Genomic DNA, 16,388 nt, shown 5'->3' with positions numbered 1-16,388 from the left:
GGGAATGAACAAGCAGATGGAAGATTCTCTCTCTTTCTCTCTCTCTCTCTCTCTCTCTCTCTCTCTCTCTCTCTCTCTCCTTCCCTCCCTCACTCTATTTATCCCTGTCTCTCTGTAAATGTGCTTTTCAAATACACAAATAAATCTGTGAAAAGGAAAAAAACAGCAAAAACAGGGGGGAAGAGAGAAAAAGTTCTTCTATTTAAAAAGCAGAATAACAGCGAGAGACAGAGATCGTCTATCTGCTGTTTCACTCCCCAATATTTATAACACCCAGTGTTGGACTAGCCCAAGTCCAACATCCAGAAACTCCATCTGGATTTCCCATGTCGGTGGCAGGGGCCCAAGTATTGAGGCCAAATTCTATTGCTTTTCCAGGCACATTAAAAGGAAGCTGGAACAATAGTGGAGTAGCTGTGATTTGACTCAGCACTTGGTTAGGGGATGCTGTGGTCAGAAGCTGTGGCTTAACCTACTACACCAAGGAATGAATATGTAGTCTGTTCATTTGTCATGTATTTATGACACTGTGCAGTCTTCCATTGCATGGTTACCTCTCATCCTTCTGAACCTTGACCTACTCTTCCACCTTGCACTTCATTGTCACCCTAGACCCAGAGATATTTATGTTCTGTGCTTCCTTTCTTGTCATTGGAGAAAACCATCTTATCTGAGAGTATTAATGAATTTTATCACTTCTTAATGTCTACTTAAAATTACTGACTCTATAACCACCAGCTTCTCAACCTTGGCCTTCATTCTCCAGGATTGATGTCCACTGCTTTTATCTTCACATGCTACCTGTGTCTTCAGACTGTGCCTTGAATCACACATCAGACCATCCTCTGTGGTTTAGATTCATATGCTGTTGGACACCTGTGCTCCTCTGCCTGCCCTTGCTTTATCCAACCAGCCTACACATCCTCTTGCCAACCCACATAGTCATGGTTCTCCTTCCTGGCAGATGATGTGACATGAATTCACATTCATCTGTCTGGCATAGGTTGTTCTTCAGTTTACATACTCAGCTATACACACACACACACACACACACACACATGCTTGAAATAAAGCTAGCCAACTTATATTGTGTGCCTTATGAGTATTTAATTATCACTATAACTAAGATATAAGTGCTATTGCACGTCTCATTTATGAATGAGGAAACTCAGTCATAGAATGAGTCCCACATTCCCAATGATGACCCTGAGTCCTAAGCAGGTAATCTGCCTTCAAAGCCAACACTCTTTATTAGATAACACCACCTTCCACCAAGCATCTTCTAGGTACTCCATGGTCTCGTTCTAAACACTGAAAATGCAAAGACACTGATTTTCCACTTTCTCTCATGATTACTCCAATTTTCTGTCACCTGTCAATCCGTAGTCTTTTTAGGGAATGAAATATGTGTAAACTCTTCTCAAATGAGAGCTGAGTTTTTAGCTATTGTCAGCACTGCAAATAGTCAACCTCTGCCTTTTCTTGTGATGTTTGCTGCTGTTTGCCTCAGAGCCCTAATTTTTGCTGAAGCATCAGGTAGACCCAAGCAGGTCAGACTCTGCAGAATCTCAGCTTCCAACACTTCTACTCGTGGCATTTCCCGTGGCTCAGTCGTTCACCTGTGCACACAGAATGGCATATCTCTGCCACAGTTTTGTCCAGGCTTAGTCCTCTCCATGGTGGGCTTCAATAGTTGCTGTGTGGTCTAAGTCACATTTTCCTGCCTTGTTATCATTGCCTTCTCTTCCCTTTCTTCTCTTTTTTGATTCCCCCTCTCTTAGGTTGTATTTGTACCTGCAAACGACTGAACAGCAGTTCTTCAAAATATTAAAATGCCTATTTTTGATAACATGAAGAGATTTCTTCTCCTTCCAATCACTAGGTTGTTAATATAATGTATTCTTATAAATAGCTACACTGATGAGTTTGTTTATATAAATTGAATAATAACATATATCCAATCTCATAGTTAGTGTGGTGTTGCAAATAGAGTGATTTCTGAAGGAATGTTCATTTTATGGAATAAAAGCAAATAATATGCTGTTTTATTATAGAGGGTAATGAAATGGCAAGCCAAAGGACAGTGTTTCAGTCGTTTTCCTTTTTTGAAAAGAAAAATTCACAGCAGTTTTCTCAGCCTCAGTGTATTTTCCTCCGGTTTGGAGGCGGGCAGTGAGGGTGGTGGAGTCTTTTGTAAATCAGGGAACAACGGAGATCCACACGAAGATTACACTCTATAGTGGGTGAAGAAGTGTCTTCCCTTCCCAAGTTCTGAAAGGTGTGGTCTCTAAGCCAGCAGCAGCTGCAGCTCCCGAGCTTTCCTGAAACATGTTCAACAAAGATTAAATTATTTGAAAGGCTGACTGATAGAACGTGAGAGACAGAACAGGGTGGACTTCTATTTGCTAGTTCAATCCCCAATGCCCCCCAAGAGCTGGGGCAGGCTGAGCTGAAGCCAGGAGCCCAGAACCCCATCCAGGTCTCTCCATGGGTGGCAGTGAACCAAACGCCTGGGCCGTCATCAGCTGCCTTTCCAGTTACATTAGCAGGAAGCTTGACTGGAAATGGGGCAGCAGAGACTCTGGGTGGCACGCCCACTGCAGTCTGAGGAGCAGAGATCCCTAGCAGCAGCTTAACCTGCTGTGCCACATTGTCTGCCCCACAATACTCTCTGCTCTCCTACTCCTCCTCTGCCCTGTAGATCCTCAGACTCAAAATATCTGGGGGTGGGGTCTAGGAATCTGTGTTCCAACAAGCTCTTAGGTAAGCCAAAGTTTTCAAAGCACAGTTGGTTTGTAAGGAAATGAAATATGATCATTTTTCCAGTAGTACACATATATTTAAACTCATATAAGAGCATTTCAAAGATTATGGCAAATGGTATTAAAAATAAGGGGTTTTTTGGTGTAAAACATTTGAAATCTAGGAGTGTGCATTGTGACAGAGTAGATTAAGCTTCCTCTCGAAATACCTGCAACCCAAGTAAGAGCCCCTGGGATCAAATCTCACCTCCACTTCCAATCCAGCTTTCTGCTAATGTGCCTGGGAGGAAGCAGGTTGATTATTCAAGTGAGTAAGTCCCTGCTACTATAGAAGATCTAGATTGAGTTCCTGTTTTAGGCCTCAACATGACTCTGTCCCTGCTGTTGCAGGCATTTGAGAAGTAACCCAGTGGACATAAGATCCCGATCCTGATTCCCCTTTGTCTCCTTCTCCCTCTGCCTCTCCCACTCTGCCTTTTGAATAAATAAATCTTTTTTCAAAAGGCAACCAAACTCCCTACATCTTGATTTTGAACTCCTACCTTCCAGAACTGTGAGAAATAAATTTCTATTGTTTAGGCCATTTAATGAGGTTTTTGTTATGGAAGCCCTAGCAAAGTAATATACTTGTTTCAACTTTGCAGGGTAGAAAGAGTAATAAAACACCTTCTGTGCCATCTGCTGCTGCCAATACTTGCACCACAGAGCCATCTACTGTAACGTTGGGTTGAAAATGGGTGATGTAAATGGAAGTGGGAGGTGTGTTTCTGAGTTTGGTGTTAGGTGATGTGTGTAGTATCCAGTGGATCTGGAGGAGTACTCTTTACTCGTCGGATAGGAAACATCAGTAGCTGCCTCTCTCCCCTTGCTACTGGCCTTCATCTGCAGGGACTTCTCTCCGTTGGAAGATGGTGGGATCTGTTCCTTAATTTGGGGGTTTGTAACAGTGGGAAAGCTTCTACTCCAATTGTACTCAGAAAGAAAATTTGAGACCATTGATAGAGAAGCAGTTGTCACCAACAGGAAAGAGGCACTCCTTGTCTAAAATATGAAGAAAAATGTCCTAAAACAAAACAAGTGGCTTCAGTAATTTACACAATTTTGGCTTTTTTCATGTCTGGTGGGCTCCTGTCTACCACTCACATTTTCAGTTTCTAGGAACTCCTGTCACTCTTTCTTATCTCTTCAGCTCCAGCATTTGCTACCTTGTAACATCTCCTGTCCTTTGGTTTAATAAGCAATATCTTTTCCACTCTAAAAATGGCTTCTGCTTACTTTGATATTACCAAGCCATTATAATCTGTGTCTTACTGTATGCTCTGTAATACTTGTTTATTATTGGATTCTGGTGAAAAGCTGGATTTTCACTTCTAGTTAGTAAAGAACAATGACATCTTTTAAAATGATTTGTAATTTTTTTCCTGGATTAATGGCTTTTTTTAATGATTAAAATTTCTTTTTTTTAATTTAATTTTATTTTATTTATTTTTTTAACTTTTATTTAATGAATATAAATTTCCAAAGTACAGCTTATGGATTACAATGGCTTCCCCCCCATATCGTCTCTCCCACCCGCATCCCTCCCCTTTCCCACTCCCTCTCCCCTTCCATTCACATGAGGATTCATTTTCAATTCTCTTTATATACAGAAGATCAGTTTAGCATACATTAAGTAAAGATTTCAACAGTTTGCTCCCACACAAAAATAAAGTGAAAAATAATAGATGATTTTTTAAATGATGATGAAATCAGATCAGACCTATTGTCATGTTTAATCCCAGTGAGAGTCAAGTTGGGAATTGATAATTTCTTTTCTTTTTTTTTTTTTTTTTACAGAAGATCAGTTTAGTATACATTAAGTAAAGATTTCAACAGTTTGCACCCCCGTAGAAACACAAAGTGAAATATACTGTTTGAGTACTCATTATAGCATTAAGTCTCAATGTACAGCATATTAAGGACAGAGATCCTACATGAGGAGTAAGTGCACAGTGACTCCTGTTGTTGACTTTACAAATTGACACTCCTGTTTATGGCATCAGTAATCTCCCTAGGCACCAGTCATGAGTTTCCAAGGCTATGGAAGCCTTTTGAGTTCACCAACTCTTATCTTGTTTAGACAAGGTCATAGTCAAAGTGGAGGTTCTCTCCTCCCTTCAGAGAAAGGTACCTCCTTCTTTGAAGAACTGTTCTTTCCACTGGGATCTCACTCACAGAGATCTTTTATTTAGGGTGGGTGTTTTTGGTGTGTGTGTGTGTGTGTGTTTTTTTTTTTTTTTTTTTTTGCCAGAGTGTCTTGGTTTTCCATGCCTGAAATACTCTCATGGGTTTTTCAGCCGGATCCAAATGCCTTAAGGGGTGATTCTGAGGCCAGAGTGCTGTTTAGGACATCCACCATTCTATGAGTCTGCTGAGTATCTCGCTTCCCATGTTGGATCACTCTCCCCTTTATTTATTCTATCAGTTAGTATTAGCAGGTACTAGACTTGTTTATGTGCTTCCTTTGACTCTTAGTCCTTTCATTATGATCAATTGTGAACTGAAATTGATCACTTGGACTGGTGAGATGGCATTGGTACATGCCACCTTGATGGGATTAAATTGGAGTCCCCTGGTATGTTTCTAACTCTACCATTTGGGGCAAGTCAGCTTGAGCATGTCCCAAATTGTACATCTCTTCCCACTCTTATTCCCACTCTTATGTTTAACAGGGATCACTATTCAGTTAAATTTCAACACTTAAGAATAACTGTGTATTAATTACAGAATTAAACCAGTCATATTAAGTAGAACAGACAAAAAACTACTAAGAGAGATAATGTATTAAGTTGTTCATTAACAGTCAGGGCTATGCTGATCAAGCCACCGTTTCCCATAGTGTCCACCTCACTCCAACAGGTTTCCCTCTTGGTGTTCAGTCAGTCGTCACCGATCAGGGCGAACATATGGTATTTGTCCCTTTGGGACTGGCTTATTTCACTCAGCATGATGTGTTCCAGATTCCTCCATTTTGTTGCAAATGACTGGATTTCGTTGTTTCTTACTGCGGTATAGTATTCTAAAGAGTACATATCCCATAGTTTCTTTATCCAGTCTATTGTTGATGGGCATTTAGGTTGGTTCCAGGTCTTAGCTATTGTGAATTGAGCTGCAATAACCATTAGGGTGCGGACCGCATTTTTGTTTGCCAATTTAAATTCCTTTGGGTAAATTCCAAGGAGTGGGATGGCTGGGTCGAATGGTAGGGTTATCTTCAGGTTTCTGAGGAATCTCCAGACTGACTTCCATAGTGGCTTGACCAGTTTGCATTCCCACCAACAGTGGGTTAGTGTCCCTTTTTCCCCACATCCTCGCCAGCATCTGTTGTTGGTAGATTTCTGCATGTGAGCCATTCTAACCGGGGTGAGGTGGAACCTCATTGTAGTTTTGATTTACATTTCCCTGATTGCTAATGACCTTGAACATTTTTTCATGTGCCTGTTGGCCATTTGGATTTCCTCTTTTGAAAAATGTCTATTGAGGTCCTTGGCCCATCTCTTAATTGGGTTGTTGGTTTTGTTTTTGTGGAGTTTCTTGAATTCTTTGTAGATTCTGGTTATTAACCCTTTATCTGTTGCATAGTTTGCAAATATTTTTTCCCATTCTGTCGGTTGTCTCTTCACTCTCCTGACTGTTTCTTTTGCAGTACAGAAACTTCTCAATTTGATGCAATCCCAATAGTTGATTTTGGCTTTGACTGCCTGTGCCTCCCGGGTCTTTTCCAGAAATTCTTTGCCTGTGCCAATATCTTGAAGGGTTTCTCCAATGTTCTCTAGTAACTTGATGGTGTCAGGTCGTAGATTTAGGTCTTTAATCCATGTTGAGTGGATTTTTGTGTAAGGTGTAAGGTAGGGGTCTTGCTTCATGATTCTGCTGGTTCACTCCCCAAATGGATGCAATGGCCAGGACAGAGCAAGGCCCAAGAGAAGGCCAGGAGTTTCAGCCATATCTCCCACATGTATAGGACCCAAGCACTTGGACCATTTTCCGCTGCTTTTCCCAGGCCTTTAGCAGGGAGCTAGCCTGGAAGTGGAACAACCGGACATGCACAGTGCCCACATGGGATACCAGCATCCCAGGAGGTAGCTTTATCTGCTATGCCACCGTGTTGTCCCCCAATTTTATGAATTTTAATGCTATACTATAGTAAACTTCATATGTACTGTGGATTACTGGAAGACCTAAATTATCAACAAACTAGGCCAAATAATTAACATAAAAATTCAGCAATTCAAACTTATTCTTGAGAATGTATAATTTTTATCTTCATAATAACAACAGGAAATAATATAATTTTATAATTTAACAGTCACTATTTTACCAGTACAATAAATCCATTAAAATATATCCATTAAGCAAATCTGAGGAATGAGGCAAAGATAAACACTGCTCATTTAAAATGTATTCATTGAGAGGGTCCAGTTTATAATTCATTTGTATTTATATCTTACTTATTGACAGAGACCTGTTTAGAATAATATGAATCTAGTGTGCAGTTAAGATGTACCATAGCTTTAAATGTTTCCCTCAGTATAATTAGATATTGATTCTAAAAAATGTATGAAGAGGTAATTAATTAAATCATGTTTGACATCCAAAAAGGGCACAATAAACATTAATATATCTAAACTTTAGTAAATTTCTTCTAATAAACTCTTTTAAATAAAAAATCACAGTAAACAAAAATATTTCTATTTAAATAATATGAATTTGGTGCATGTAATTTGGACATAAATAATATCCTATCTTATTTCATAAGCATTTCAATCTGTTTCTACTTCTACCTGTAACAGGTCACTGGCAATTCTATCCCATGTGTATTTATGAGCCCTTCCCTCCAGGCCAGGACTCAGAAGATTCTGTGTAAGGGATATATATGATACCTGAAAATAGGGGAGTTTTTAGTCCATTGTGGTCATTGTAGAGATGCCCCGTCAAAGCACTGTTGGCCTTTGGGTGGTAAAGCCCCTTTCATTCAGTCCAGAATATGAACGTAAGGATTTTCTGTATTAGGGTCTGCTTGTCCTTTAGGTGCACATGCATGGGTACACACACCTGTATGCACACACACACACACACACACACACACTTCAATCATTCATAAACCAGGAGGTATTATCCTTCCACTACTACTATGCTCCTGAAGCTTCCTCTGCTGCAGGTTACATCCCTCAGCTGAAATCTCCACTTCCTCCATTTTTATGCATCCTACCTCATTACTGGATAATCACCTTTCTCTATGATAGGGTGAATCTAGATCTTCCTTCTCCACTTATGCCACAGCCTTCCATAATCACTCTATATTTCCCATGATAACCTTTATGGTGGTTAGTAGTTTATAGTACCTCCCCACTACGTGGCTCACATAGAGAGTGAGTATCTTGCCATGCAGAGGAAGCAAACTCCCCAAACTTCCACCTGCGTTGCCTACCCATATCTTTGTATTCATGCACCATTCAGGACACACATAGTATCTTGTCTTCTATGAAATACCAGCTGCTGTCTGGCTTGGCAACACAGGAGTCTTGAATAAGAGAGCCTAAACTCAACACAAAACTCTTTGGGGATGCTGTCAAGAAAAACCGACCCCATTTACTTATTATTTATTTATTTAAAGGCTTTATTTATTTATTTATTTGAGAGAGAGAGTTACAGACAGAGAGAAGGAGAGACAAAGAGAAAGGTCTCCCTTCCCGCTGATTCACTCCCGAAATGGCCACAATGGCTGGAGCAAGCCAAAGCCAGGAGCCAGGAGCCAGGAGCTTCCTCTGGGTCAACCACATGGGTCCAGGGCCCCAAGCACTTGGGCCATCTTCTCCTGCTGCTTTCCCAGGCCATAGCAGGGAGCAGGATCAGAAGTGGAGCAGCCAGGACTGGAACCTGTGCCCATATGGGATGCTGGTTCTGCAGGCGGAGGTTTTAGCTTACTATGCCACAGCACCAGCTCTCATGTACTAAGCTCAGGATTTCATTTCAGTTAATTAATATTGCATATTTGTAATAATTGCCAACAGTGCTTGCTTATCATATTATTATTTACAATATTGGTTGGACTCTGAATACTACTTTTCAATCTTTTCACTTTTTTCTTGAATATTTTTAGATTTTATTTAAGGTACACAAATTTCATATACACAGTTTTAGGAACATAGTGATATTTCCCACCCCTCTTCCTCCTCATTCTACTATTCTCATTCTTAATTTTTTTGAATTTTATTGAAGGAATGCAAACTTCATGCATTTCATATATACAACTTTAAGAATATAGTGATTTCTTCCCACCGCCTGCACTCCCATCCTTTTTCCTCCTCTCTTTCCTATTACCATTATTTTTTTTCCTAAAAAGCCTTTTATTTGAGGAATACAGACTTCATGCATTTCATAAGTACAACGTTAGGAATATAGTGATTCTTCCCACCTCTACTGCCCTCCCACCCACTCTCCCACCCCTCTTCTTCCTCCCTCTCCTATTCCCAGTCCTATTCTCTACTAAGATCTATTTTCAATAAACTTTATACACAAAAGACCAAATCTATACTAAGTAAAGAATTCAACAATTTGCATGGAAAAAATAGAACTGTTCCTCAACAGTCAAGACATGGGCTTTCAAAGTCATTGCATCTCAAAGTTAATTTCACTTTTTTTAAAGAAACTTAATTAACTTTAAATAAGCACCCAAGAATGATACATCTTTTGCAAGCACTTACACATAACTGTAACTTATGATTCATAAGAATATCCTTCACTTAATACATTAAAAGAAAGTGAGTTTTTGAGAACAAGTTTTATCATTAATTAAGGAAGCACCTAAGGAAATAAGCAATGGTGTTGAACTCCTAGGCATAACTAAAACTTAGGAGACATAAGAATATCCTCCACTTAATACACTATACAAATAAATCTGAGAACAAGTTTATTGTTAACTCTCATAATATATCTTTAAGAACAGATGTCCTGCATGGGAAGTTAGTGCACAGTGACTTCTGTTGTTAATTTAACAATTAACGCTCTTATATATGACTTCAGTGATCAATCAATGCTTTTGACATGAGCTGTCATGGCAGTGGAAGCCTTTTGAATCCACAAACAGTATTTAGACAAGGCCATAAGCAAGTTGTAAATTCTCTCCTCCATTCAAATAAAAGTATATCCTTCATTGATGACCACTTCTTTCAACTGGGGTCTCACCCACAGTGCTTGACTTGCAATCTTTAAATCCCTGGGAGCAATTATAGCAAACCTTGGGAGATTTTCTTCAACTCATTTACCTTAACAAACACTAAGGTCAACAGGATCTTTGCTTTCCTGAAATTTCCTATTTTACAAGGAATTTTTCATTTTACCTCCTTTTCTCAGTTCAAGTCATGCAGTTCAAGTCTTTCCTCTCCAACTGTACTGTCTCCTCCACTATCTGCCTGTGCCTTCGGTTATCCAGAATCACCAATAATCTTGCTGCATATTCTTCCACACTTAGTCCTGTTCCCCAAATAGGCTGAACTGTTTTCCACTCTTAAAATAAAACAACCATGGGTGAGCATTGCACAGTGGTTAAGACACCACTTGGGCACCTGCATTCCATGGAAGAGTGCAGTACCAATTCCAGCTTTGTGCTAATGCCTGAGAGGTAACAGGTATTAAGTCAAATAGTTGAGTTTCTCTCATCCAATGTTAGAGACCCAGGTTGAGTTCCAGATGTCTCTATCCTTGTTGTGATTGGATATATCTCTCTGTCTCTATCTTTCTGCCTTTCAACTAAATAAAATAAATACATTAAAAAAAAAAAAAAAACTCAAACCCAGGGCTGGCAAGGAGCAACTTTTGTCCCAGTTTACATCACTTGTGTTATTGCATTCACTTCCAATATAACGTCAGTATCCACATGCACCCATTTCTGCCTCAGCCCCTATTCTGAAACTCCTTGAAGGAATTTCTTCACTCTCAAATGCAGTTACCTTTTCTCAGCACTGAACCGTACTAAAATCTCTGTGCTACGCATTCCCATCACTACTCACTCTTTCTTGAAAGGCTCCCTGCCCTGGGTTTCTGTGCAGTAACTTTCATAGGTGCTCGCTGCAAACTCTTGTCTGCACCCATGCTGAAATACTCTGAAGTGCTGTGCTCTTTCACACCTCTTCCCATCTACACATGCTCTACCTTCTACTTAGGATGTTCATTCTCTCAATTTATGCCTTGGGAATTCTGGCACTTCTCTGAGGTTTGAGCTTCATTGCTAGTTCTTTTGTGAAACCCACTTAATGCCTTCTCAGTTTGAACCCATCAAGAAGAATCCATCATTCTCTCTTTGCTGCTGTAAATGGTGAATACTTTGTCAGTGTTTACATTCTATTATAATGTGCGTGCTTGGTATTTTCTGTCAGAATCAATCCCTTAGGTGCAGAGCAAATGCTTAACATATAGCACAGACTTCTGAATCCTATAGAGCATGGTGTAAGCCTTATTTATCCACTGTTAACTGTGTGACCTTGGGCAAATTGTCTCAGCTCTCTTAAACATCAGCTTCCTTATCTGTAAAATGATTCTCACAAAGCATGGCGAGGAGTAGATGGTCTAAGGGATGGCAAAGTGAGCTATCAAAGAATGTCAAATAAATGATCAAGATTATGAAGCCCTGACTAGCATGGTAACAGACCAAAATCTTGCTAAATTTCCATTGAATAGGTGATTGAATGAACACATGAATGAAAGCTATTTCTTTAGTTTGAAAATTATTGATACAATTTCTTTTTACAACCTCAAAGAAAATATATGTCCCTGTTGAACTATCAAAATAGTATTTATCTTTCTCCAGTACTCTATCCAACTCTTGTAACCACTTTTTAATATTCCATATATAAGGGAGATTTTCATCAAATTATACAACATTTTATTATATAAAAGGAAAAGCTCAGGGTATCTATTATACATCATGGTGACTATTATTAATATATTGGATTCTTTAAAATTTCAATGTTGAATATACATTTTCTCACCACAAAGATAAGTATGTGATCCTATGTGTAAATTGATTAGTTCAATTTATCCATTCAACAACAGGTATTTATTTCAAAACATCATTTTGTACATGAAAATTTCAATTTCATCAATTAAAAATGGTTAATTAAAAAACAAAAATAAATCCACCCATCATTTATTCATTCTTTTCTTTTACAAGATTTATTTATTCATTTTAATGTCAGAGTTACAGAGAGAGAGCGAGCGAGCGAGCGAGAGAGAAGGAGATCTTCCATTGCTGGTTCACTCCTTAGATGACCACAACAGCCAGGGCTAGGAGCTTCGTCTGGGTCTCCCAGGTGGGTGGCAGGGTCTCACCATTTGGGCCATCTTCCACTGCTTTTCCCAGGCCATTAGCAGAGGACTGGATCAGAGGTAGAGCAGCTGGGACTTGAGCCAGTGCCCATATGGGATGCCAGCAGTGCAGGCCGCGGTTTTAACCACTATGCCACGATGCTGGCTTGCATTTATTCATTTTTGTTCTTCATTTCCATCTTGCTTATTTAACATGCCATTTTATCCTACAAGAATTTTAATTCTATGATATAAAAAGACCTGACTTCCTTTCCTTTTGGCCAGAGCCTAACCTGACACATAGTTGCTAGTCACTAAAATTTATACAACTCAACTGTAAAATAACTTTGAGTCAGTTGAAATTATGTTTGAGAGCACACAGCTGCTAACACCTCCCATACATAGAATGTTAGAGTGGCTTAACCGAGGAGAGGTGAGATGTAGGCAAATCTGAAGTGGTATGATGGCTCTGTGGTGTCACAAGGAGCTGGATTGGGGTTTCATTTCCTTTTTCATTATGTGCCTTCACTTCATAAAAGGTCCGGCACTGTGCCATCAGGTAAGGCCACTACCTATGGTGCTGGCATCCCATATGGGTGCTGGTTCAAGCCCTGGCTGTTCCACTTGCAATCTGGCTCGCTGCTGTGGCCTGGGAAAGCAGTGGAGTATGGCCCAAGGCCTTGGGCATCTGTACCCACAAGGGAGACCCAGAGAAGGTTCCTGGTTCCTGGCTTCAGATTGGCATAACTCTGAGTGTTGCAGCCATTTGGGAAGTGAACCAGTAGATGGAAGAGCTCTCTCTCTCTCTGCCTCACCTTCTCTCTCTGTATAACTATTTCAAATAAATAAATAAAAAGATCTTTTGGAGGGTTTGGCATTGAGGGGCCCAGGATTAAGCCACTCCTGCAATGCCAGCATTTCATATTGGAAATTCAGTTTGAATCCCAGCTGTTCCTCTTCTGATCCAGCTTCCTCCTAAAGTGTCTGGGAAAGGAGGGGAAGATATCCTACCCTAAGTACTTGGGTCCCTGATGCCTACATGGGAGATCTTGCTGAAACTCCTGGTTTCAGCCCGGCCCATCCCCTGCCATTATGGCCCTTTGGAGAATGAACCAGCAGGTGATAATGCTTTCTCTCTCTCTCTCTCTCTCTCTCTCTCTCTCTCTCTCTCTCTCTCATTTTGCCTTTTGTGTGAATGGAAATAAGTAAATTAACATTTTAAAAATATTAGTTCTGTCTTTCTTTCAAAGGCAGAGTGACAAGTAGGGCTCTCTTTTGACCTAATGGGGTTGGGTCAAAGTCAGGAGCCTTGAATTCCATCCAGGTCTCCCATTTGGAGACCATCACCTTCTATCTGTGAGGGTGCACATCAGCAAGAAGCTAGATTTAGGAGCAGAGCTGAGCCTTGACTCTAGGCACTCCTATAAAAATGAAATCTGGTCATTTGCAACAAAATGGAGGAATCCGGAAAGCATCATGCTGAGTGAAATAAGCCAGCCCCAAAGGGACAAATATCATATGTTCTCCCTGATCGGTGACAACTAACTGTGGACCTAAAAGGAAACCTGTTGAAGTGAAATGGACACTATGAGAAACAATGACTTGAGCAGCCGTTGTCCTGACTGAAGAGGAATAACTTAATACTTTATTCCTTTTAGTATTTTTTGTTCTACTTAATACCATTGGTTGAACTCTTTAATTAATACCCAGTTATTCTTAGGTGTTTAAATTTAACTGAAAAGTGATCCCTGTTAAATATAAGAGTGGGAATAAGAGAGGGAGGGGATGCAAGCATCCCAAATGGTATCCTGAGTGCTGCCCCAAAAGCCAACTTTAGTGATAGGTTTTGAATGGCTAGATTTAATAAAACATGTCACATGGAGAATTATAAAGCATAAAAGAGAACACAGAAAACCAGGTCACATTAATTAATTGAAACTTTTTGTATCTGATCTCCACACATATTGCATTTATACTTTTACACTTAACACAAATGGTAATCAATCATTTTAAATCTGATATGTATGGTTTTTATTCCTAGTGGCAAAAAGAGGGATCATATACTTTTGTCTGTTCCCTATACTCTGGTTTCTAAAAATTGCTTTTTCTGTAAAGAAGCATACAGGGAAGAAACTTAATTGACAAGTAGGACACTGCTCATTAAGTCAGTCATCTCTACACAACAGTGAATAGGACATTCATTTGTCATTCTGTCACTAAGTAGCTATAAGAAGCAGTTTCAAAATGCTGGATTTGGGACGTCCAAAAGGCTTACAGTTAATTCTGCGTGGTTAGAGCTTCAAAATGACTTCTTATAAAGGATAGTTGAAAAGTGGGAATAATAGACATGCCAGAACTTTTGCTGAATGAAACTAGTTTGGTGAGTATGAATTTTTATCTTTTAGACCATATGTAGCAAACACAAAACAATATTTACTTTGCAAAATAGGTACTGTAAGTTCTTGCTAGGACGAATGCTTAATTTCCTTATGGCAAAGACTGTAGAAAATACAAGACACTCTATTTTAGATAAATACTCTATTTTAGGTAATTATTTAAATAAATATATAAATATTATAAATTATAAATATAAATATAAGACACTCTGTTTTAGATAAATACTCTATTTTAGATAAATATTATAATGACTGTCTCAGTAAATATCTATGCCACTAGAGTGATCTTTTCAAAGTTTTACTGTGTGGTATCAGGATAAGAAGAATGAGAACAAGTACGTGGCTTCTCCTAATTGTAAAGAGTGGTAACAAGTCTGCTGGTGGACTGAATATCCTATTGGACACTAGAGAAATGCACCACATTATCGCCATAATTTTGTTGTTTTTAAAATGATGGCAAATACTAGTTTCTATTCCCAAGTCTGTTTAGCTTTATATTCTAATGCACAGCCACTCAAAATGACCTTCGATTTAGTTAGAGATGACCAAGGCGTGTTTGTCTGCCTGTCTCTCGTCTCTCTCTCTCTGTCTCTATCTCTTTATCTCTCTCTCTCTCTCTCTCTCTCTCTCTCTCACACACACACACACACACACACACAATTTTCCCCAGTGAGAAATAAGCTTCAGTGTCATGGTTAGTGTTATGTGTAACTTCAAGGAGGGAGCTGACCCTTTAATCCTTTTTTTTTTTTTTTTTTTTTGCCTTTTTTTATTGGATGGAATGAAGTTGTGATGACAAGGGCTCCCAAATTTTTTTTTCTTTATTTTAAGATGGATTATTTACTTGAGAGGTGGAATGATGACACGGGTAATGGGAAGTGGTTGGGGAAAGAGAGAGAGAGAAAGAGAGAATGAGAGAGAGAGAGAGAGAGAGAGAGAGAATCTTCCTTCTGGCTCATTCTTCAAAGGCCCGCAATAGCTGCAACTGGGTCAGGCTTAAACCAGGAGCCCAGAACTCCATCCGTGTCTCCCACACTGATGGCAGTGTGCCAAGTACTAAAGCCATCATCTGCTTCTTCCCATGATGCACCACCAGGAAGATGGATCACAAGCAGAGCATCTGGAACTCAAATAAAGTCTCCAACCTGGGATGCTGGCATCTCAAATGGTGGCCCAATCCACTGTACCATGATGCCTGCCCCAATAAATTAATCTTGTTTTTTTTTAAATAAAAATAAAATTCTTTCACTAAAATTATAGTTCTTTACAGAAATCATGCAAAATCTGTGTTAAAAATATCCAAACATAAATACAGCAAAGAAAAATGGTCAGTATAACAGAAATTGAAAAATAAATATTTTTATTTATATGATTTTTATTATATTTAATGTGTATAATTTTGCTTAATAAATGATTTGCAGTTTCATAAAGCTAATATGAATTAAAATCATAAATCAAAAAATAATTATATTAAAATTATTTTAATTATTTGATTCAGAATAAATATCATACAGATGAAAAATGTAGATGTGAATTATATCAATGATTATTTTCTAATTTTAAACATTTGGTAAAATGATGATTTTTAACTCATTGTACTTTCAAGCTAGTCTGCCTTGTTTTCAAGGTTGCAGCATATAACGTGCTATTTCAAACTAATTCCATCTGAAATATATGAAAGTGCCTCAAGATATTCATAGTAAACAAGTATCATGAAAAATTAAATTTGTGTTTCAAAATTTTTCTTCACCAAAATATTCTTATCTTTCAATTCCATGTTTGTGAACTTTCTGAAGTACCTTCTAATTTAAGATTATTAGGGAAAGGTTGAAGTAAAAAAAAATACATTAAAGATTATTTGAAACAGCTTCTTGGTATCCTTGTT

At 38.8% G+C, this 16,388-nt stretch overlaps 1 protein-coding gene across 4 annotated transcripts in view; it reads left to right on the top strand.

The window, feature by feature from the left end:
* GRID2 (glutamate ionotropic receptor delta type subunit 2) overlaps nucleotides 1-16,388 on the top strand; it is a 1,616,513-nt gene that overhangs the window by 571,391 nt on the left and 1,028,734 nt on the right. Inside the window, exon 1 of one of the 4 annotated variants that reach the window (XM_070047861.1) lies at nucleotides 8,943-14,487. The exons of the other annotated variants lie outside the window; for them this stretch is intronic. The gene's annotated coding sequence lies outside the window, so the exon portion shown is untranslated. Of the gene's footprint in view, nucleotides 1-8,942; nucleotides 14,488-16,388 lie in introns of those variants that run through there. 4 annotated transcript variants of the gene reach the window in all.

This window comes from Oryctolagus cuniculus, chromosome 8 (assembly GCF_964237555.1).
Source record: "Oryctolagus cuniculus chromosome 8, mOryCun1.1, whole genome shotgun sequence".
Classification (NCBI taxonomy): domain Eukaryota; kingdom Metazoa; phylum Chordata; class Mammalia; order Lagomorpha; family Leporidae; genus Oryctolagus; species Oryctolagus cuniculus.
The sequence above is the reverse complement of the archived record's forward strand: the minus strand, read 5'-3'. Positions and strand labels throughout refer to the sequence as shown.